We start from the raw sequence: 25,673 nt of genomic DNA on the forward strand, positions 1-25,673 counted from the left end.
AAAGCAATCAAGACGATGCAAAACGACATTTACAGCACCAAATCCCATAATGCTTCATCTTTTACCTTCAAAGCATCAAAAGCAATGTAAATATAAAGTCTCAACCAACGCTTCACCCACTCTTCAAACATTAAACTAACAACAAATACAAAACAACGAAATGGCGCTTGAACTGTACCCGAAACCATTTGCCGAATTTATGCTAAATGATGATGACGTGCAGTAACAAAATTCCAACTGCTATGAAAAGTGAATAAAAACCTCCGCGCGAAAAGCGAATGACTTGCGAGCTCGAACGAAAATTGGTAGAGATTTGCCTTCAGTAACGGTAACCGCCTTTCGCATGGCAGCCTTTCATCCAGCGCACAAAACTTTCAATCAAACCAAAAACCATCGAAACAATCCATTTTAGCGTCTTGCGTGAAAATTCGACATCACTTCAGTTTGGCATCCCGTTATGTTACTTTTTACCGTTCTTCAACTAATGGAGTTTGTTGAATAATATATATATATATACACATAGGTATGAACAGGCAGAAGGGAAGGGAAATGAATGCCAAAAATCTACATCATAAAAAAACAACAGCAGCGACAAAAACCAGTCAAGAATTTTGATAAAACTCTAAAAAAATAGGAAAATTAAGGAAAATTCATTTCGTGCTCGAGAAAAGGTACAATGTGTGACTGTGTAGCTGTGTTTGTGTGTGTGTGTGCGTCCAAGGCAGTGTTCCAAACTTTTCCCTCCTCTTCGTCCTTCCTCTGCAAACACACCCGCCCAGCTCACTTCACTGTTTGGCATCTTATCAAAAAACACCCCTCCACGCGAGACGCGCAGTACATAAGCGTCAGTGTGTATCGCCATCCCTTGTCGTCGTCGTCGTCACCGTCTTGTATCGATGGGACGAATCGCTACACGGTTGGTCCTGCTGCTGCTACACGTTCGCTACATCTCTGTAGTGGTGTATTCCAAGCAGTTTCAGTGTGTCCGTGTGCGCGGGGGTTAATTTCGAACCTCCCCGCGCCGCGCGAAGCATGCGGGTGCGCCGGAAGCCCTGCGGCACGTCAAAAAAGGCGTCCGTGCCAGCCTTCAGCAGTGACACGTTTATGTCTAATCGATGTCAGGGATGCGCTCCGTCGAGCTGACGGCGAACGTCATTACGCACCTTTACGGCAGCGGATCTCTCTCCGTTTCGCTCCGTCAGGCTGGCGTGTGGCTGCTCATTTTCGCTCTCGCTTGCACGAAAATTTTCCTATCTACACAACCCTTCGTGTGATTCGAACGATTTCTCCACGTGGCTCCACGGTGGTTTTGGATGGTGTGCCGCCTGGTGCGCAGGAAACGTACATACCGCTTTTTTTTGGGCCGGTTTCGTTCGGCTCCGTCTTCGATTCTGTCCGTTGCTCGTCAAAGCGATGGCATGCGCCGGCAGAAGCAACAAAGCCTCCAGCCATCGCCACCATCGCCTGCCTGCCTGTCCAGCCGATCGGGCTCGGGCATACCGTAGGACACCAACACCAGCATCATCGGGTCCCGGCTCAGAGGCCGGCTCTTTCTCGCCGGTTGCGCGGAGGGGATTTTTCCATTTCATTCCGCACGAAGCACAAACCGTACGTTTGGTTGCGATTTGCTTTCATTTGTGTGATGCTTTGCCCTCCCTGCCCTGCGCCCTGCCATCACGGGATTTGTGTAAATGATTTTCCTCCGGGGAATTTCCCATGTTTGCCTCGCGTGCGAAGGACGGAGCAAACCTCCTGCACGCATACAATTTCAACGGTGTGTACACGTTTGTCTTTTAGCAGCACAGGTTTTTCTTTACAATATTAAATTACGCGTGAGTAAAACAGGAATGTTTCATTTCGATTTCATGACAGAAAAATGGCATCACTCAAACCATTTCCACTGTCAACTTGTCGATTCGGGCGCTTCATTCCGCCTCCCCAAATACACAACACAACGTGCTAGCCAACAAAATGGCAATAAATCCTACAATTTGAAGGCACACCCTCCTACACCCTACAGCGCTGTAAAATTCAAACTTTGGCAGGACGAAATAAATAAGAAATGATCCTCATTAGATTTTTGTTATCTCTCGCCAGCGTACATCAGCAGCAGCAGCAGCACCGCCACCGCTGCCGCCGCCAACACCGCACGACCCATCGTTTGGGCGTTTTTATGACGCCATTCACCGTATGTCATATTTTTAATGGTCCGTGTTACTTTCCATCCGAGACCATTATTTCGGCTGCGGCTGCTGGCTGCGTGTTTTCGTTTCACTTTACCACTATCTTGAAGTTCCCGGGGACACGGGGCGAACCCACACACCCCGGCGTCCCCGGCAAATGAAACGCACATAAAACGCATAACTCAGATGCGCGGCAAGCGAATGAAAATCCCCTCCCAAGCGCTTCGATAGGGATGCTTTGACTTTTTGATACGTGTAACATGTAGCTTCGCCAGGATTTTCGCATGGTGCGGTGTCGTGTTTTTTTTTCTCTTCTCTCTCTCGTAGGATGATGCTCGGATTGATCAAGCACGGTACGGGTTTTGACGGGGTCGTAACAGGTTCGTCGAGCTGAGCCAGCTCCGGCGCGAGGACATGAGCGTGAGTAATGTGAAGCAAATGAAAGGCAACACAAAAAAAACAGAAACAGAAGAGGAAAACGAATACTTTCCATTGGTGGAGGATTATGAAGGGATGAAGGGATAGTACGCCTGTACGGGTTTCGGTGTTTGGGAAAGATTTATGAGCTTGAAGATGGTGGCTCAGCTTTTGACACCCACCGCTAGATGACGCCAGTGTTGCGAACAGTCTATTTAGAGTTTGCTTGGAAAGGGCAGGAAATCGTAACATCGTGGCTTGAGAAGATTTGAAGTACAGGAAAAGAGATTTAAAATGGTATGTACAAAAAAAAAGATTAAATGCTTCTTTTTTTAAGTATAATGTTACTGAAATTCCAAAATATCATCTTCCAGAACGTTTACATTACTTATGTTATCACATATTTCAGTTTCGTTTTCACCAAAAAACAGCGCAAATTCCAGCATAATTGAAAGTAATGTTTCATATTTTATATAAAAACATAACTTCAAGCAGTGCTCGTATCGTGTTTCTCACATCTTCGCCATGCTGCAACTAACACACATACAACACATGGCACATTACCTTGTCATACCCAAGCATTGTCCGCCATCTGACGCCTGACGGATGCACGTGCGGGTACACCGGCATGGCGGACGACCACGGTAAACAGAAACGTTACACACATCGTACACATTGTGTTGATTGGATGGAACGCAAATAACCGTTCTGGAACACATATTAGTGTCGTTGGTGCTGCAAAGATGACACCACGACGCCATAATCGGGGGTGGTTGGATGCTGGAATCTTTCAAATTGAGGACGAAAGATGAAGGACAAGCCCTCCGAGGAGAAGAAGAAGCAGCAGCAGCAGCAACTGTGTGTGCGATAATGAAGAAAAATTGCACTCGCGAAAAATGGGCATCCCACACACGTACGTACAGCGTGATGAATATTGCGACAGGACGATGGGACGATGATACGATTGTGCGATGATTACCCTCAGTCGTACCAATCGGGATGGATTTGTGGCACGTGGAATTGGGACCATTTGCTTGATTGAAAACGAAGTTTTCCCAGGGTACTGAGCAGTTTGTTTGGATTGTTCTTCCAACACTAGGGCGCAAATGGTGATGAAGCATGTCCAGCACTGATGATGAAGACAGGCACCTACCTTTCTCTCGTCTTCTGTCCGATTGGTAGATGCCTATATTTATTAGGCTCAGAAAATGATGATGAGCTAGGCCGAAATCGAATTCCATCCGCCACTAACCCGTAATGAGCAAAAAATGTGTCGCCCCGAAAACAAATTACAGCCACAACAAACCAACTCTCCCGTGTGTTCGGCGGAGCGTTCGTGCTAAATTCATTGAAATATCCGCAATCGCCATCAAATCAAGGCAAACAAAATTAGCACCACGAAAAGCCTGACATCTCTTTGTTACGTCCTCCTCCGAAGAGTCGTCACTATAAATCGGTCCACCGCAGTTCGAACGAACATGCTCGACGGTGGAAATCTTCCTTCCCTCGCTATCGATTCCTCTTCGCGCGCGTAAGTATGAACGTAAAAATAAATGAAAAAAAGCCCACCGCTTCCTCAGAGCCAGCGTCGAATTGCCGTTCGATTTGGTTTTGATGGAAAAGCTGATCAAAAATATAGGAAAACGTTGTTCAATGCTTCAAGGCTCCGCAATATCGGCACGAACGATGCTCTCCCACGGCCCCCGTTTCTGTGGCGCTCAATGTCTTTGCCGACACGATTTTGCCATTTTGCGCGCGGCGTGACACGGTGTCTGTCTTCGATTCATCTATTTCCATAATCGTAACCGTATTTTGTCGACCCTGATGTGTCTATGCTTTTGATTTTTCGTCGATGGAGCACGGGAAAATGGAATGATTGTGGTTGGATAGGATGTTTCCCCTCAACACCTTTACCAGGGTCCCTGTTTGCCAGGATCGCGTAACGACAAATTGGACGCAGCTCGGGCATTCGCACTGCCTATCAGGGCGTGAAGAAAATATTGGAGCGAAAACATGTCAGAATGATGTGAAGAGTGTGGGGATATGGATCTAACCTGCTAAAAGGTTCCGATCATACGAAGAACAGGGAATGTGATGTGTGTCTGTGGTTGGGTGAAAATATAGCGAGAATGATTCGATTCACCTTTCGATTCGTAGCAGGAAGGGTAAATGTATGAAGGTGAGATTTGATGTGATATGATGAGTGCTACAAAAGTTGAAGGACTTTTGAGTCGTAAATGAAGCTCTTGGGGCTTAATATGATGAAGTCATGTAATATTTAGACAGAAAGACGGTATAAGAAGTAGAAAGAAAAGATAATATAAATAAACAAATGAAATCATACAGAATTGTGCAAAAGAAAATAAGTATTAGGTACGCTAGTTTCATACAGGAAGCAACGTAGGTGAGATTTTAATAAAAATATCACGAAATAACAAAAGCCTAGAGATGCTTATGGTATAAAAAGCTAAAAAAAGATATAAATAAATAAATTTGAATCAATAGTTCATTTATATTATAATTTCAAAAACAATCATTGAAACGATGAATATAATAAAATAAAAATGCCTGTAAGGACTGCAATGTCGTAGAAGAAGAATAAATGTTTGATTCTAATGAAGTAAAGTGAAGTAAATAAGAAAATCTGAAACTAACAAAGATAAGAAAAAACTCTCTTTTCAAATACTTTTTATTGATTATTGCTAATGTAATAAGAAAGAAAATGATGCAAAAAAGCAGTTTCAGAGTTCATCTCAATAAGATAAAGTAACATGAAGTAAGATAATAAAGTATTGATAGAGCAAATGAAATAAATACAGATTGTGTAAATGAATGAATAAACTGTCTTGATTTCATGCTTGTTATGTTAAAATCTCTCACATCACACTTGCCACAAAAACATTCATCGACACAAAAGCCCCTCGCCCGTCTACAGACACTGCTCTCTATACACCCGTTCTGCAAAATGGCTCCACCGCGTGGCGTTTCATTTCGGCATGGGGCGCCCGGCTCCGGCAAAGGAGAACGCCTTTAACAAGCAGCACATTTGCGCGCCGTCCAATATCGGTCGTCGGAGAAGAAATGAGATGCTAGTAAATATAAACAATAACTTAAGATAACCCTCATAAGTCTTGTACGTGTTATTGCCGCCTCGGAGATGCTGCAAAACAAAGCGAGAGCGCCCGTCGGAGCGTCTTCCGATCACGATCGAGCTATGTTACGACTATGACTGTCCATATGCACGACTGTACATCGCACAGTGTTTGCGTCCCATTTGTGTGTATGAGTGTGTGTGTGTTTGTATGTGACTGTATGTATGCACACACATATACATTCACACATACACAGCTGCATTGCTGCCCCGGCCGGAATGATTGTTGCCGGGGTCGATTGGATGGGAAATATTCCACCACTGTTTGAAATGTGACGGGACAGAAAAACAGGACCTGTTTTTGGTGGACCAACCGGGAGGGGTTGGAAGCGCTGGAAAGGATTGGAACAGTCGAACCAGCCCAGCACAAAAAAAGAGGAAGAAGAAACCGTAACAGCCCTGAAATGAAGAACCGGAGTCGACACTGATGGAGAAAACGTTTTTCCTTCAACTGTCGAGTCGAGTGTGTGTGTGTACCCGGCACCGGCGAGATAGCAGCCCCAGAGAGAGTGATGGAAAATAGATGGAAAATGTGTGCCATTCGTGGGGGGCGCGCAGCGGCAACGGGTTCTTTGGGGCGGTATCCTTTCCTTTCATATTTATGTTACGACTATGTTATCTACGATAACGAGTTCCGTTTGATTGGATGCCGTTACAGTGCGATGGGTTGCCATTTTGGCCAGGAAGCAGCCCGGACCGCCAGCCCGGAACACGGGTTGATACGGGTTTGCGCTCGATGAAGATTTCAGGCACCGTGAGTGTTTTTGAATAAGTTGTGCGTGTTCGGTTGTGTGAGATTGTGCCCGATTATTTTCATGGGTGTGCTATGAGGAATGGGAACCGTGCATTTTGGGGCGAGGAAGCTGGGTCCGGGTCGTTTGGCAAAAACTATGAAAGGACGAACAAAATATGGTACAAATAAATTTCCACACCCAAACGCTGGAGCTGAGACCCTGGGAGGCGACAGCAAAGGACGAGGACAGCAACAATTCAAATAATTTTTGTCTGTAAACTTTCTGCAGTGTCACGGGAACGTTGGGGCCGGCAGCCTTACGAAGATAATTTAGACACAATATGTTTGGTCATTGTTGTCACAAATTTGTGCAACATTTTGGGCGAAACGCAAATGTGTCTTGGGGACATTGGTTTATTTTGCATGTCAAGAGGATGTCTTGCAAGCCAGTGCGTGACACTTCATGGAAAGCAAAAATATGTATATATGACTTAATTTGTATGAATATTTACAATAATTGTATAATATTTACAAATTAATTCATATATGGGACATATATGAATTAATTTGTAAATATAGCTAAAACAAATCTTAGTTTCACAGCATTAATTCTTCGAAATTCGAGTGCAAATTCGATCAATGAATGCATTCAAAGTCTTGGAAATTTGCAGCACCATTTCACCTTGAGAAAATACTACAAAGAGACCTCTTTCCAGTGCACCAACCGATAGGTAGCCCGTCGGTTTTAAAATTTATGTCACCGCTTTGTGCTCTCCTTGCGCATCGCTCTTTCTCCCCTTAATTACTCTCGCACGGGTTCAATCTTTCGGGACATTCGACGGAGAAAAAGAATGGAAAGTTTTCCTCCTCCAGTGCAGCGGCATAAATCGATCAACCGGATCAGCACACTCCTTGAAACCTCGAGCGGACGAATGCGACCAAACCAATCCAGAATCGAACAACGGTGCTCCGTTCGCTGCTTAAACCTCCAGACCAGGAGGGGGCCATTATCAATGCCATTTCAACTCCCGATTGCAAGGGCAACTCCCCGCAGATCCCGATGGACGGTAGAATTTTATTTCCCACTCCACCTTCTTCTCGTCTATCGGTTATGCGTCTTAGCCGAAAGAAAAACCTGGAATGGTGGTACATTTCAACTCCCTTTTACCAAAGTTACCGTACACACACACACACATTTGAAACACATTTCGCATCAAACCGCACGGTGGCCAAGTGCGGCACGGCGTGGCACAGAATTTACTGATGTGTCTAATAACAAAAGCGTTCAGTGAACTGTGATGCAATTCCGGCTGCTGCTGCTGCTGCGAGGACGGCTGCCGGAAAGTGAGCTTTTCCGCGACTTTGAAAGACACAGCGTCTTTAAAAGTGCTCCACGGGGAGGACGGCAAAGAAGCAGCAGGAAAGGAAGCAGGGAGAAAAGAACTCTCCTGGCCAATGCTGGATTGCTAGGTCTGATGGATGCACACGGTGGATGGTGGAGGAGAGGACGGGAAGGAAAGTACCCAGGACTGACGGGTTCCTCCGGTTGATAAGAGAGGAAAACGAGTGCTGGGCGGGAAAAAAATGGAATGGTATTGACGTAGGCAGCCATTTGGCTCCATGCTGGAAATCGTTCCAGCCGGGCAGGTCCTCGGCAGGAGTCGGCGGAGAGGACTCTTTCTCTCTTTCTCTCTCTTCCTGACAGCAAAGGCCACAGGAAGCCCTGTGAATGATGGTCGATGTGAAAGAACCACTCGGAACCCACTCGGACGGGGGGGGGGGGGGGGGGGGGGTGGGGTGCCGGAGTGCGGAAAGGGACCATTTTCTGACAGATTTATTACGTTCGGCCTGTCTCGGAGTTTGAATTATGTCGGAAAATAGACGAAATGTACTATTTACCCCTCAAAGTGTCGGGTCGGGTTTCTTTGCCACGTTCCTAGCTCCGCTTAAACTCCGCATTTGAGGAACTTACTTGCCTGCCTGCCTGTCGTCACTCTCCGGCACTGTCCTTCCCGTTTTTCGTTTGCCATTTGCCGTCGGTAAGACTGCTGTTTCTTCTGCAACGTTTTTGGGATTTGCTCTGCTCGCGTCTCAATCTCCGGCCCAACCTTCCCATCCACCCGGGTCGCTGGGATTTGAAGGAGTGGATCGATTTTCATTCGGTAAGGTTAGGGCATCACATTTTGCAAATGATAATGTTCCCGTGTACTGTTTTAAATCGAGATTTGTTTGTCCTTTCTTTTTTTTTTGTTGGGAGAGGATTTACTGTTTTGGGATGAACTTTCTGTATTCGGGATATAGACAGCTCACAAAATGTCATGGAGTTTATCAATTGAGCTCCGGAATTTCAATCAAACCAACAAAAACAGGCTCTTCAATAGAATGCGATACATCAGATATTGAAAGCGAAACAATGTTTCTGTGATATTTGTGAGAGCAAATGTCTCCAAAATTTTGCAGACATTCTGCACAAACATTTCTCAGCAAAAACCTGATTGGACGGTGCTGCTTTGGGATGAACCGTCCCCATTTTTTGCCACCCAAAAACCCGGCATCGTGTAGTATACAGCTAGCTTAATGGCAGTTTTTCCTTGCTACACTCTGCAGACACCCCGATGATCACCATTATCATCGTCAGCAATGCAAAGATTTCATCTGATGGGTCGATGTTTGCCTCCACGACATAAGTATGAGTGTCTGTGTGCTGCTGGTGAATGTGTGAGTGCAAAGTTTTTCCTCCCTATTTCCCAAATACGTTTCGCTTTTGTGGCACGACGTTGCGAAACCCATCCCAATTTCGACACACATACACACACACACAGACAGACACACAACAAAAACCTCCTTCGAGAGATTGTCAGGACATCGTCCTCGTCGGTTTGGCATCACCAAGCGTTTGGTTCATCACTCCGCAGTGCAATGTCCTGGATGGCGCAGTTGCTCCGTTCGAACCGTTCGTGCGAGATGCTCTTCACACACATCCCTTCGTTCCCACAAAATCCCAAAAAAAGCGGTCGGTTTTCTTGTGTGACAAAAGAAGTTACCGAAACGCGCTACTCATCAAATCCATCTTGGCAAGTGCAAGCTGATGCGGGTATCCACCAACTCGACTCGCCCGTCCCGTGGCTCAACGCACCGGAAGCACAAATCAGAGCGAGAAGGATAAAACGTTCCCTGCCTGCCTGCCTTCCGGCGTTTCCAAAGTTCCGACAGGATTTGTCGCCATTCGCTCTACTGTGGCGAAACTGTGCTCGAAAGTGCCACTCGAGACCGAAGGCACGTGACAGAAGAAGAAGAAAAAAACACTGGGGAAACGGAACAGTTCAGGGCTTTAGTTTACGCTCCAAACTTTTCTAACCCCCCCCCCCCCCCCCCCCCCCCCCCTCTTTTCTCGCCCACCCATCGTGACAGGGCATCGTTTTTCACGTCCGTGTGGGGCTTTTGCTGTCTTCTTTCTTCGTACCGCCTTGTTTTTTTGTTGCCTTTTCGCACAAACACATGAGCGCGCATTGCCAAGTTGACAAACGGGGAAGGCTGTACTGAAATCACCTTTACCGTTTATTCCCACCGAGGGATGAAGAGATTCCTTTGGCAAGATTTAGGGGAGGCGAGCGCGAGTGAGTGAACGAAATAGGGGATGAAAGAGGATGAGAGCGGGTGAGAAAAACAGGGAAGCAAAAAAAAAGAAAAGGAAAATGGCTAGCAGCAGCGCCAGATGGAAGCGTTTCTGGCATTCGTCACGTTGATATGTTGATATGCGCCCGGGACGCGTCGTTTTATCGGGGTAAATGAAAGAGAACAAGCTCGAGAGAGAGAGAGAGAGAGAGAGAGAGAGCGAGAGACAGAGAGATTAGAGAAAGGGATGATGATGCTGTACACCACTCACCACGATGGCGGTGAGCTGTTGTGGAGTGACGGACCGAACCGTCGCAGTTGCGAGCGCAAGAACTTTCCCCGGGAGCAAGAATGATGGAAGGGATCTGCCAGCAAGGACGAAATGGCACTGGCCTAGCGAAACAGCATCAATTCTAGACAGCTTCGTTTGTCTCTCTGTGACTGTGTGTGTGTTTTTCTTCTTTAAATTTGAAAAGAGATCGTTCGCAGCGAAGGACGAAACAAGATAGCTACAGAGAGCTGCTATCTATGAAGCGGGAAAGCAAGATGAAGCCGCGCACCACACGAGAAGAAAGCGTGCAAGCAAAGGCAAATAAAAAAAAAAGAGGGATTTGTACAATATACACAGCACACAAAATAAGAAGAGAAGGAGGAGGAGAGCAAAAAAACGCCTTGTACATGATGAGCGAAGGATGACGATTGCGATTGAGACTGTTTGTGTGATGCGTGTTTTCCCCGTGAAAAGGAAGTCCCAGCAACCCGTCCTTGTTTGGCGCACGACACACAGCACTGCGATGGTAGATGTGTTGTTACGGCCATGGTGGTTTGGTCCTTGCAAGCCGTCCCAAGCCGTGACCGTCCTTTTGCCGTGGTATTGGTGTGTGTGTCTGCGATGGAAATGACGAAATGCTGGCCTGACGACGGGGGATGGCTGACGAAACTGAACAACCCGGGCGGTTTAGGGAATTGCTTCCGGGGAATGATAGGGGCATGAAAGATGAAAAATTAAATGACGCTGTACGGTTTGGGTGTTTTTTGTGAAAGAGAAAGAGAGAGAGAGAGGAATGTAGCGAAAAACGATTGATAAGTCAAGATATGTGCGTATTAATATGATGTTTATCAATGATTGAGTGGCAGTGAGAGTTTAATTACGGAAACATTGTATGAAATTTAAGCAATAACAACCAAATTTCGAAGGAAATAGAAGGTTTTCCACTATGTTTACAGTAGCTTTAGATTTGAATTACTATAATACTATCAAACATTGTTGAGAATTTAACAAAAACTCCATGAAGAAATCAACACTAAGCATTATTATCCCATTTTATATATTAAAACATAACGTAAGTAATGAAAATGCCATCGCAGCGCAAATAAAAAAAGGAACCGAAGAGCTTAATAGACCGTAAAGAAAAGCGATTTCCATCGAGTTTAAGTTAAATCACCCTTTTCTTTGTGTCTCTTTGGTCAAATTTAGTTGCTAGCGAGCTGTTGTTTTTTTGTTTTGTATTCTTGCTCCAACAAGAATACAAAGGTACATAATTTCTACCCCAACACCCACAGTCCCACGTCAACAGACGTCCGGGGGAATCGTAGCAGAGAGGTATTGATTTTCATTCAGTAAATTAAATTTTCCTGATTCCACCATTATCATTCCGAGCACATTTCCGAGCGCTACGAGTCAGTCGTTTCGGCGTTACTCGCCAGCGTTAAATAAAGCAATGTCATCGAACGTTCGCAGAAGGGGTAAAGTAGGGACTGTGCTTCGTATTTACATAAAAGTATCATATCTGTAGTCTCGATGGAAGTGATCTACTACTACTACTCTCTCTCTCTCGCTCTCGCATCTACCCATTTTGCTGTGATACGGTTTCAGCATCATTGCTACACCCAAACCAGGTCATGTCACACAAGTAGCATTGGGGGTGCAAGGACCCTTCACTTCATTGGCATCATTTCAATGGGGCGTCATGGGCGGGAAATTGCGCCGGGAACTTAATCTTGGCGGTGTCTTTGTTTTTGTAAGAAAATTAGCTATAATGTATTAATGGCTCGCAAGTTAACCCGGCGGCATGATGAGATCGGCGCCGAGGGCGAAGCACAGTAGATGTCTTAGCGATTGTTGTCGTCTCGCTTGAATCGGTTGATAGATGGGCACATGCATAGTAATATCCTTGCTTGAGATTAGCGTACCAAAACGGCTGGTGAGTTCAAGGCGAGCGCACTGAACTTATCAATCAAACAGACCGAATTACAGACAAAGGTTGTGATTTAAATGGAAATTCATTCAAACTCTTAATAATAATAAAATTTAATGAATTTTGTAAAATACACACACGAATCACACATGAAGCGCAGTTCCTGCTCTGCCTTTTACTCTGCGATACGGTTAACGAGACGTACGTGACGATAATAAAATTAGAAGCATTTATTTTAGCAATTAAATTTTACGATCCTTTGTTGTTTGCCTGCTCGTACAAGGCGCACGAATTCGGTGTACATTTCTTCGCTAGCAAATTCAGTGTATAAACCATATTTTTCTTGTTAATATTTGAAGCCATACTAAGCGTTGCTCCTGTATCGTGTATACAACGCTAGCAGGTGTGTGTTTTTATATCGTTTGTTGTTTGGTAGTATGGCGTCCTTTTAGCCGTTTTACGACGCGACCGTGGCAAGCGCTTAAAAACTGCTTCACACTTGATAAAAAGGTCCATCGATCGATTGATGACCTACGAAAAAATGCTACTTAAAGACGTATCGGATCGATAAAGAAAATTTATGGAACAGTTGTCACGATGGTGAGGGCGGCCGGTGGAAGTGGGAAAACAAAAGTTGGCACTTTTGAAATCACACAAAGAGCCAAGGATGAATAAATTAGGCGACCAGCCGACCAGGAAAGGTGTTTTTGATCGAAAGTCATAAAACTGGGAATCCCTTCTTGCTCTTTCCCGTCTTTGGGTGGAGGGGGGGGGGGGGGGAGGAGGGGGAGAGAATTTTATTCCTGCTTCGGGAGGTTCTGCTTACGGAACGCTTACCGTAAAATCATCATACAAGTGTGTGTTTCTTTTTCGAGGATACAGTTTTAATGGTTGCACGAGGAGGGAGGCCGTATTTTGGTGCGTCGTATAAGGAGCATTATTGGAACTCTCTCTCTCTCTGTCTCTCTCTCTCTCTCTCTCTCGCCCCTCAGGGGGAGAAAAGGTATGAGAAACAAAGAGCAAAAAATGCATCAAACCATAGCCATAAAACAGTACAAGCAATAAAATGTTTTATGATGTTTATCTTTCACCATTCATGAGCTGGCGCGTGTGACTTGTGTTTAACACTGCTTGAATTGTAACGCAAAAGGAGAAATGAAAGAGAGACAAAAAATGTCTTTTAGTTGAAAGTATTAAAGTTATGAAAGTTTTAAAACAAAGAGGGTTTTTTTGTGTTATCGTCATCAGAACCAACTTTAATGATCGCTTTCTCACATGTTGGCCCAATAAGTGTAATCTTTTGCAAGCACACACACTTGTCACTATAATTTTAATACTTTGTGTCAAGGAAATACAACAAAGACACACACACACATATCTTCGTCCGTCTCCATGCCGGAACGATACAAGCCGTGCTCGATAATAAACAGGTCCAAATATGAAGCTATAAACTATGGATTTGATCGATCCGAAAGGTCACTTCCCGCGGGGCCCGGTGCGGTCCCATAAAACCAATCAAAATCTGCCTACCCCCAGGATTGATTTATAGACACCCTGATCGGGTGACGCGCGATGCTGCTTTCATAACTTGGCCACGTATGGGTGAATGATTTTGTTTTGTCGCGAGTGGAGACCATCAAACTTAAACAACAAAAAACATACAGACACATTCTTCTCATCTTTGAAGGTCGAAAGAGGCGAAGCAGATGGAATGCTATCAGCTTTGAGCCGATGGAGCAAAACAAATCACACCAGAAACTGGACGGGAATGAATGACATCGGCAATAATTGGAACGTAAATCAAGCCCCGAGACCATTAAGATTGAAAATGAAGAAATGGTATATCTATCGCACCGGCCATGTTTATGGCCTGCATCGGTCGGCGATGACGTTGAACGAAAGATCGGATCATATTGTGAAGAATGACAGGAGGGCAACTTTACCAAAACGCGGAAGAAGAGTGTTTTACAAATATGTGAACCAATCGAATGCATTTCATGGCACAAAATACACGAAATAGTTCAGCTCTCTTTTTGACGTACCTACTAGCATGTGTGTTTCTTTCAGCTTAACAACATAAAAAGGAACAGGAAACTGGATAAAAAACACCTTTCGTGCGTCCTGTTGCGGAGGGAGGCACTATCAAGAAAGCAATCATTCTTCAAATTCCAACATCCTTAACACACATATATCCTCATTTTTTCCCTACAGAACATGCAACATCTTCATTCTAAGCTAGAAAGTTTCTTTCTTTCCTACTTTTGGTCTGCCTTTCTGCTGGTTGTAAATCATCGTGTACCAGCGCGGTGTGGCGTCATGATGCATGATGAAAGACTGTGATGCTGTTTAGTGCGTGGCATGCGGGACATCATCGCTCGTTCTTTCTTCTTACACACGAAGCGCTACATCCTGTGTTTCCCATTCCCATTGCCCAGCTCAAAGCCCGAAGTCATGTAATTATTACTGCGCTCAAGCCAATCGAGCCTGACGTCGAAAGCTGGAATGGATGATTACGTTTAAAATGGTATAAATCATCACAGAGGTCGCCCGTTTTTTTGTCTATTGAGATGTACAGGCTTTAGGTGTGTGCTGGAACTTTCTTTCCACCTTTTTTTTTAGGGAGAATTTTTACCTTTCTCCCATGTTTCGGTGGGTTTTTAATCCTGCGCGAACGTTTGCCATGGGTCAGCACGAACGAACGGCACGGTGCACGGGTATTTGATGGTAATATTTTATTCTCATTCTATAGATACCTATCTTCTAAAACATGTTAAATACTTTTACCGTGTCCCTGGCCCTAAGCTGTTCGGTGCTGGATCGTGGTCAATGTTCATACGGCTTAACTTTGTTGTATTTTTTATAACTCTCACCCTACGCAAGACCCTCCCCCCAAACGGAGGGACAGAAAGGGAGAAAGCGTATTGCATTTCCTGCTTGACCATTTCGAGCGAGAGATCGATTGTATTAGATTGCCTGCACTAAAACGGCATGTAAACTGTTTCGCTATCGAAAAACTACTCTCGATCGCCTTCCCTCGAGCGTTCCGGTCAACGTGACCGAATCGAAAACATATTAGACAAAACCGTCTTATACCGTCCGCTGCCCTGGAATGCATACATCCCTTGCCCCGGCCCGTTCGCAACTAATTACACCTCGGGAATCGGCCAACCAACGCAACAACTGAGCGGAGAATGAAATTTTATCATTGCACCGAATCTCTTACACCTCACAGCGTGCTTGTGGGGTTATGAGCTCGTTTTTAATTCAAGTGTATCAGGTTTCTGGTTCCGTTATGGTCCGTGTTATCAATAATTCGCAAAAATATTCGCTCCTTTTGCATCCACGACCTCAGCACCGGCACTGGCCGCAAACATTAGCGGCCCCAAGTCTCGGCGCTCCTTTTCGGTTGGCTTTGTATGCTTTTTTGTTGTTGGAAAAAGCGCAAGCTTAACTGCTCTTTCTCTACCTTGCCGGGCCGAGGTACACAGAAGCAGCGAGGAACCATTATGTTTTCGGGGTTTGTTGGTGCCTTTTGTGCGGCACGGTGAAGAGTGCCTGCCGGAACGTGCCCGGTAACATTATCAGGAGACACGCGGGTGTCGCGGCTGAATCGACGGTAAAAATAATGCTTAAGCAATCCGTTGTTGGTGTTGCACCTTCGGAAGGAGAATTAATCCGTGCCGCAAATCCCAATCCCACAGAACGAAAGCAGTTTGCAGCACACTCACACACACACACACACACACTGTTTGCCAGCTCGGGCCGTGGTGGTGCCCTGAAGCATTCACCACCTATTCGGTTTTCTGGCACCACCGTGGTAATGCCGTTTGCCAATTCTCAATAGCACGCCTGCCTGGACGACAGTGTTTTGCTCTGGATGAAAGGTGAATAAGGGGGGTGGGATCGGGAGACGCCGTATTGGGTACGCTACCGGTGCGGATGCATAATTGGATGCAATAAAATGATTTAACACTTAAATGATATCATAATTTAGCGAAATAAATTGTTAATAAACGTTTTAATAAATACCAACATTAGGTCCTATCTTAATTCGACATCTTCGGGCCAGTTCGGGGTTGGGTTGTTGGGTAAATTGTTTACTGGGGCGGACCGTTTTTATGTGCGTCTTGGACAGGGTGCACACGTTGGTGCACACAATGGCCGGTTGCAAAGTGGAGCAAAACGAGCTGCATTTACATCTTGCAGTAAAAGGGAAAAGAATCTGTACCGCTTAGTGTTTGAGGTGAAACAGCAGGAGGTGTGGGGAAGCATTTGTAAGAGGTGAAAAATGGACACTCGATTTAAGGTACAAGGAGCAAGATTGTGTAAAAGGCTGCTAGAACTAATTGCTCTATATGAATCAATTTACCATTTATGAAGATTTTGGTTTTATGTGTTATATCGTAGTTTTTAAGAAGGTAGAAGTGCAATGTCCAATGAACAAAGATGAAAAAAGCCACTAAAAATGTTTGAATAAATAGCTTTTAAAAATCTACTTCTCCCTATTTTTGCTTCCAGCTTTTAAAAAGGTGTATGAAATATTTTTTTCAGATCTTAATTTCCATGAGTTTTCCATGTTTTTCCAATTATTTCACAATATCGCTCAATGAAACGTCAAATTAAAAGGATTGCATGTTTTAAGGACAGACTTATAGTAGCTCATGCTAAAATGAATTTATATGTACATATACAGTGGAGCGCCGATTATCCGGGTTCATCGGGACTTGACCTCGCCCGGTTTTGACAAAAAATACCCAGTTTTTATTAACTACATGTTTTTCCAATGAGAATATTTGAAAATTGCTATGAATTATATTGTTTTTTTTTATGTCCATGTGCTTTGATAACCGATTTTTTAAATATCCTCCTCAGAACGCAATGTCACCTTTGTATTAAAGTGTCATTTCGTAACAGCACGAATAAACGGATGGCCGGATAAAAGGTACCCGGACAAACGGCACTACACTGTATATATTTATGTGATTCTACTCTTCATATTACGAAGCAGTTTCTCGAGCTTAACCATACGAGGTCTTTAATTTTTCTGACAGGAAATTGTTACTATTCGACATTCTATTACAAAGGAATCCTGTAAATTGAAGGGATTATGTAATTCTACAGTACACAGTGGAACATCCAGTGTACCGAGCTTGTGAAATGATCATTAACAAATATTAGCAATAACCTTCACAATAGTTGATAGCAAAAGAAATATTGAATTGGTTCTCAATCAATCCATTCCATGTCAATTCACAATCTTTGAGAAGTGTTTCTATGTCTATAGCATTTCGTTATCCTCACCTTGCTATGAATAATAAAGTATTCGGCGCTAGTCCATTCATCGGCACCAGTCACCATATAGTTTCTCTGTTAACGATACATTTAATGAAAATCGTCCAACAAGTCAAGTTATTCAGTAGGAGTACTTTTTACGAAATACTTTTTGAGAGGTTCCTTATTTAACTTCTATTACTTCTTTAAGCTTTCACTTACATATTATTTATCAGAAATGATTGTAACGCTTGTAATGCAGATGTCACCTAGCTATTCCTTTGCACTTTTAAAGCATCATTTTTCCCGACATTGTAATAAGCCCGCCCTGTCCGATACCTGCATCAGTATTTGCTGCTGTATGCGTACCACCTTTGCGTTTTTTAAAATTGTTTCTTCATCAAACGTGCTACCCAGCTTTCGGTGCGGTTCGTTAAGCGTCCAGGCCACCAGGCCTTCAGGTGGCTCCCATCGACGTCAGGATGCGCTAACCTGTCCTGTCGCTGAAAATGGGATTGTCACATTACCGGACGACCGCCAGATAACGACCGTCGGAATGGAATGGAAACCTTTATGAGTGCGCGATTGGACGTCCCCCCCCCGTCCCCGTCCCTTTCGATGACGGGACGATCGTTGATGAAAAAGCGGAAGCGACCGAACCGTGGAAGAACCGTTTGGTACAGCACCGTGGCCAGAACCGCAGAACCGCCCGGACCATTCCGAACGCACCGAAAGGCACCAAAAGGAAGCGACAGGCGATACGCGGAGGGAAAATTAAGCATCGTAAAAGTTTTACGAGCTTTTAATTTCCGACGATAATATTCTCAAACACCAGTGCTAGCACACACACACAGACCCACAAACACACAGAGACACACTGCATTACCGCGGCAAACTGTATGTGTCCCTCGGTGGCGATGGCGGGATTGATCCATTTTAGGTGAACTGGTCCTGTGGCGTGGAAAGACGCTAACGACAAACCGGCGTGGACAGGTGCGCAGGGGGGAGGGCGAAGGTGTGCCACATTCATAACAATTTATGACAGTGAGTTATGGCATCGGGATTCCTGAGCTTGATATTTTAGTGTTATTGGATTAAAAACCATCAAATTGGAATGAAGAATCCCATATTCATGCGCTGCCGCCGAGAGTTGATCTTTGGAACGGGGGGAAAAAGAAGGCGAAGCGGGGGGGGGGGGGGGGGAGAAACGAATTAAAAGAACTGCCGATAAATATAAAACCTCCTAAAGGTTCGATCACAGGGTAAGAATGATACGAAGCGTTCAATGATCGATCCACCAACGGGGAACAGGTATTGGCGCCCGGGCCTTTAGATTGAACAGGCCCAAACGAGCGCAAAGATGCGGACGCGGAATGTGTCTTTTCCGGCCTGCCTTCTTCGCGCTCGTTCGATAAAAATCGTGGCAGCGTTGTTTGACTAATTTCCGATCAGGTTACGCATTTTCATTATAAGCAAACTCCCCAATTTTATGGTTTATGAAGCCTTCGAGAGCATTTGTTTATCGCATCCCGCATCACATCTCTACCTCTCTTTCTGTGTGCGTGTGTGTTACATTTTGCTTTGAATCTCATTTATTTTGGAGAAGTGGATTTTTGTGGAGTAAAAAAAAAAATGCTTCTCACTCGCCGAGGGCCCCCGATCGACAAAAATATGGTTTTTGATTTGGATGTTTGGTATGTTTTGGGTTTGGGTTTTTGGTTGTTGTTTGTGGTCGACAGACACAAATCATACACCGGCCGACAGCTCGTTTGTGGTGCGCGATTGTGCGATTGCAGCGAATGTGTTCCACACAGCGATCATCACGATCCGCGAGGCTTCAATCGGTCGATCGCGGGCGCTTTTTGGTGAGGGGAGAATGTAATTATTCAACATTCCACACATATGTTGGATACTGGTTACTGGTAAGGTATCGGACGCTATTTCCCAAGACAGATTACACCATTCGGAGGAGGTTAATAAATTATCACCCTGTGAGCGCTGTGATTGCTGGCAAATGTGGTGATGTTAATAAGAAAGCCAATATTAATAGCTTTTTGAGAATTAGATGTTGTTTTTTAATTAAATTTCACACAAGAAATATCTGCAAAAATCTGTAAATTTAAAAGTAACATTATTCTTCATTAAATGACATCAAACAATGAAAGAGAGCAATTCGAAGACTTATAGTGGCTATATTACAACTAAACAAAGCACTACTCGAGACATTTGTTATTCAAATTAATTATACCCCATTCAAAAGTATAAAAAATGAAACATGCTTAAGAAATTTACAACTTTCTCTATAAAAAAACATTAACAAATCCCTTCAATCCGGTCGAAACAAAATGCCAGATACCAGCTTAATAGTTGAGGAGGAGTTTACCAAATATGTCTGCGATTTGATGAATGGCTTCCCCGCTCAAGTGAACCACTTGTGCAGTGCCTTTCAATCAGAGCTTCTTTCCCTTCCCTCCGAGTTGAGTGGGTGAGATCGTCCAAAGCGAAGCGTATAAATCTTGCACCAATCTAATGCACGCTCAATGGCGGAAGCCGCCGCTTCTTTGTGGAAGCTGTGAACCCGCATTTGCTCTATTCCGTTGGTGCATTTCACGACCGACCAAAGCCTCCCACGATCCGGTTTTTTTGATCGTTAAGGGACATAAGGCCCTCATCGACAAACCCATCTTCGAAGCCGTCATCGATGGCCGTCATAGCTGTTGATCGTTTCCAGCAATGCCCGTCTTGGATGCTGGGCATGGCCACATAAAGCAAAATCGGCCGGCTGCGTCGCCCTTTCATGCGGATGCCGGTCGGTGTCTTTGGTACTGGAGGGTGCTGTTTGCTATGCTTCTTTCTCTCTCTCTCTCTCCTTTCTCTCTCTGCCTTTCCCTTCTCAGTTTCCCTTTGCTCCTACCACCGTGAGTGTGTGCCTGTTTTGTTTCGTTGCATATAAATCATTCATTAAGAAAATGAAATGGAATGAATAGATTGAGTTAAGTATAAATCTTCATAATTTATGGTTTTTCTTTCATTGTGTTATTGATATTTTGTCCCCCTCCATCCTGCAAGCGGCCCGGGAGCGTTAGTTTTTGAATTTTGCGCTTCGATTTCGGTTTAAAAGATGCCAGAAAAACACTCAAAGTCGTGTCAAGGAAAAGAGATGAGGAATAAAAACGGGAACAGACACGCTGGGCGGGGAGAGATATCGGGGAAAGAGTAGATACAAACCTAAAATCCACATCCACGACACACGCTGTTCATAGCCGTGACCGTGGGGTTGACGGAAGGCAATCGTAATTTGGTGCGTGTTTGGGGGTGTCCGGAAGGGGGAGGGTGCGAAAAGGAAAAGATTCAAAAAGCAATCAAGTTTAGGAAGGAAGCGGTCGGTCGGTCGGTCGGGCTACCGGGAGGATTGGAGTTAGTTTTTTTGTGTTGGCAACGGTGCAAAATTATGCTGACAGAGTGGCACATGTTTTACGACGGTATTGATGCGTGTTTCAAATCAGTGTGGTTGGATGGCAGGTGTTGGAGGTTCCGTTCGCTTGAATGTGTATATTTTACCTGCACGACTATTTTAAGCGGGTCATTGGTAGTCTTTAATATTAAAATTGTCTTTTATTTCATATAAAATGATAGACTTCTTTGCTCGTTAAACGGCGACTTTTCTTTTTTATGATTTTAGACTTTTTAAATACATTTTTAGCAGTCGTCCCATTAATTAAAGTAGTAGTAGACTCCTCAAAAACGTTCCCCTTTCGAGCATGACCGCTATTTTGCTATTTAGCGATAGCGATCGTAAATTATGGTCAATATTTATGCCTCCCAATTCGATACAAACACGTCTCACTTTTGTGTCATTATGCAAATATTCGATTTCCTGCTGATGCTATGGTGATTAATTGTGTATGTGTCTATGCGAAACCCCCGAACGGTTTGAAAAACAAGCTACTCGAGTTGAGGTGGAGCTGTAGTCTTGGCCAGGCCGATATCTCCCAGGGAGAATGTAGAAGTTGTTCGTCAATGAATTAAAATGATTTCACTCTCCCATTAGCGAATTCGCCGACCGGATTCGCATTGGAGTTCGTTCGAACCGAAGGAAATGTTGTGATGATGGACCAAACATTAATCTTAATTATAAATGAGAAAATTTCCACTGACTGCTAGCATGATCGGGGGTACAATCAAGTATTCTAAATATAGTTTTAGTTGGTTTTTTGATTGTAAAATTCAAAGCCAAATCAATGAATTAAAACTTTGAAAAAGAATCAAACAACGAACATGAATTGAACGTACAATTTAATGCCTTTTTAACCACCAGACTTATTAGAGAATTTAGCCTTTTTATCGTTACATTCTGCTGTTTATTATATTAGCCATTAAAATTACTCTTAACCATCGCTTCAATGTGTCAACAAGGCTTTAAATCACAAGCCACCTAATAATTCAACCACCGCAATAAATCCAAATCATAGTTTCGCCTTTAAAACACACACACAAATCTTCCACAAGTCTCCACTTCAGTCTTGCACATTCAAACGGGTATCTGGCAATCGATTTGATACCAATCGATTTGTTCCCTTAATGCTTAATGGATTTTCCATCATGTAAATGCATGCGGAACGGAAGCATCTTCACCGAGGCAACCGAAGTCTACTCTACATTTGAATGATTTATGAGATGTGATCGCTCTGGCTGCAATCGCCAGACACGTCCAAGAATACGAAGTGCTTGTGAATCAGTTTGAGCATGGGTAAACATTCTCGTCATGTTCTTTGTCACTCGTTTTCCGTTTACTGCTCTTAAACGATCTGTCTCATAGATAAAAACAAATATAAGTAAAATTTAATGGAAAAGTCATGAAAAAGGATACATGTCACGACATGAAACCATAAAATGTTGCTTTATGCGTACCTCATTATTCAAAAACAATCATAAAATGATTTAAACGAAACAGTTTCACCTTAACAAAACTAGACACTGTAAACTGTAAATAAACGGTTCAATTCTTTTATGTGCCTATTTGTGCATTGTTGCATCTTGTGCACACACACACACTTTTTTGCTATTCCGCAATGCCGTTTGCCTCACCTACATTCGGTCGCTTTCTCTTCCAAGGCCATTCTTAAGGTCTTTAAAGCATCTTTAAAGCAGCGCTCAGCGTTTGGGAAACAAGAAACGATTGTTTGTGTGCAAGGCGCGCGCCCTCTCTCTCTCTCTCTCTCCCGAGCATTAGACGCTTGTGTGCGACGCTTGAGCCAAACACACGTTATTGTGACGTAACCCGGGGCTTGGGTAGGGTCGTAAAAAAGAAGAACGACGGGCCGGCCGGTCCTGGTGTCAATCGATATTTCAAGGCCAACGGCGCAGTTATGTTTTTATGGGCTTATTTCTTTCCTTTGTATCTACTTCCTCGGTTTCCTTCCCAAAGACGCAACAACTGAAACTCACACACACACACACATACACGCAAAAAGAGTGGTTGACCTTCCCCGTGGCATGCAACCAAACATCCTATCCACACATCCTCCCCTTCCCGCCCCGGGGAAGATTGGAAATTTTCGGCAACAGGCCGACACCACAACCGTCGACGCTATTTTCCACGCCGCCTCCCCAGACGAGCCTTGTTTCGTGGTGGGAGGGGGGGGGGGGGGAAGAAAATGAAAGGAAGGAAAATCCATACACACACGCACGGATACACACACACCGGGCGTAGCCTTTTGGCCTCCACCGTTTGTCGGCCGAACAACATTAGAATGTTTTATTGCACGCGTAATGATTTTTTCATTCCCCATGCCCACAAAGCCCTGGGATGCCGTCCCCTTTGCCCTTGCGGTATCCCGCCAACCCATGTTGCCTTCGGTGACGCGGTGCGGGCAGAGGATTTTCCAGCGCTTGCTTTGCGTTAAGCGGGAGCGGAGATTTTATGGCCATTACGGCGGTGCGTGCAAGTTCGTGCGGCAGGTTTTGACTCGCTGTCTGGCCTTTTCGTCCGGTTCGTGCCCGGGTTGCGTGAAAACGGCGGCGGCAAGCTTAAAGTTTTATGCCTTCGCCCCTTGTGCTAACGATGCTACTTCGCTTTAAGAGTGTGCGCGCTTGAAGGTCAGGGTAATAAAGTTTCGAGGGGGGAGAGAGAGAGAAGCAAACGAGCCACTTTGGAGGCACACATATGGCCATATTTGAACCATGCACTGTGGGTTTAATTTGCTGCTAATAGGTATCGCATTGCAGGTGGAACGACGCTTGGAGAAGATACAAATTAAAGTAATAAACCAAATATAGGCAAAGAGACGGTAGTAAAAGGCCGGTAAAAGCGCTGCTAAGAAAACACACGTCAAAGACGTCCGTCATCAATCATTTCCCCCGCCACAAACATGCCGGTTTTGGCAGGACAGAGCGAGCGCAGAGGTGCGATTGGCCCAGGCCACACCTTTAAAAAGGGCGGTACAATCAAGCGTGAGTGTCACTGCTGTGCACGTATCACTCACAACTACATCAATCTAGCCGGCGCGTACGTTGCATGACAGCACAAACACACACACACACCCGTCTTCCGACCGACGGCTCCCATTGTTTTGATTCTGGTGCAGCTACCGCCAGCCAGCAGGAATATGCTTTTCCTAAACAAATTCAATTGATTTACAATGTTTCTCACATTTCAATGTGTTCACCAAACAGTACTACGCACGGGAGAAATGGAGTACAACACAAAGAACCTCGTTTTGTGTGTAAAATGTATGCAAAAACATTGCCCATACAGTTGCCACACTGGGGCCAAAACAAACCACCCGGAGCGCGGTTTCGCTGTGTTCTATTGTTTGTCGAATGGTTTCCTTACCTTACGCTGTTGTTCTTCAACGAGTAGATGCACAATTTAACAAACGAAAAGCACTGTAACCATGCTACACTTCACTTTTTCACCCGTAACGTACGGAGCTTGCACCGCACAAACACGACGCCGGAATAGGAACTGTCAAAAATGAGTGCGCACTGGCTGAGCAGCGCGTGTCCGTGTGTGTGTGTGGTTGTGCGAGCTTGCGTACGGTGTGAGTGCCATCGTGAGTTGCACGATGGCGAGGGGAAGCATCTCAGCTGATTGCCCTAAAAATGGTGCAGTATTTGTTTGACGGCAGTGGTTAGCGGAAGTATATTAACCATTAGAAGAAATTTTGCTTTATTTTATATCATCTTTTATTTGTTGTTTTTGTATATTTTCAAGGGGAATAACATGGAGAAAAGTATTAACTTAATATGCCTCCATTCGATGCGATTAGGTTGTTTTATTTGAATCATCGCTGCAAGAGGCTGTTGTATGGTACGCTAAAATCAAATCTGTCTACAGCATAAATATGGTTTTTAGTTTTTTGGAGAAGGGAGAAAATAAGAGCTAGAAACTGTACAACTACAATTGAACGCGTCAATCAAGAAATGCAAAAAATAATCGTTGGCCGTTGGAACGTCTTCGGGTGACAGCACTTTCGGTCGACGTTCTGAGACGAATCTGGTACAAGTTTGTATTTTTTTGTTGCTTTACACGAGCTCTGCCACACATACATAAGGGCAGTTTCTACTCTTTTTTTCTGTGGTGTGAATAAGGTTGTCAAGCACATAGCTGTACTGGCCGCTCTGCTGGTAGTGAATCACACAACTGAAGCAATGCATCGCAATCTTGCGCTCGGCAGTCTATGGATAGATTCTAGTAGTGGTTTTGTACTGCCTTAATTCTCTGTTAGATGGAGTTTTAATTCGGACCTACAGATAGGATCAACAGCTAATATAATTCTAATGTTTGAAGTCAATCTATGAGATAAAATACAATAATAACAATAAAAAATAATATAAAATATGAATAGAGATTATACGAATTTTATCTAAACTAAATCGTACATTTTAATTCATCATAAAGCACGATATGGGATCAATCTACCATCTACCATTTCGAAACCCAAGAGTGACGAATGAAAATCATTTCAAGTCAACCCACAGCCGAACATCTCGTCAATGTTGTCTCGGAAGATTGAATTTGGTGGCATTGCGCATGCTTGGCACAGCGTTTATCGTTTTCAATTTTTCAATTTTCTTCACATTTTCGTCCAAGATGTCTTCAG

The 25,673-nt window shown here is 44.3% G+C and overlaps 1 protein-coding gene across 1 annotated transcript in view; it reads right to left on the reverse strand.

Annotated features, from left to right (window-relative positions):
* Positions 1-24,532, reverse strand: part of LOC1279983 (zinc finger protein 236) — a 70,945-nt gene extending 46,413 nt beyond the window's left edge. Inside the window, exon 1 of the mRNA XM_061658471.1 lies at positions 24,404-24,532. The gene's annotated coding sequence lies outside the window, so the exon portion shown is untranslated. The remainder of the gene's footprint in view (positions 1-24,403) is intronic.
* Between the last annotated feature and the right edge of the window lie 1,141 nt (positions 24,533-25,673).

Source organism: Anopheles gambiae, chromosome 3 (assembly GCF_943734735.2).
Source record: "Anopheles gambiae chromosome 3, idAnoGambNW_F1_1, whole genome shotgun sequence".
NCBI classification, from domain to species: domain Eukaryota; kingdom Metazoa; phylum Arthropoda; class Insecta; order Diptera; family Culicidae; genus Anopheles; species Anopheles gambiae.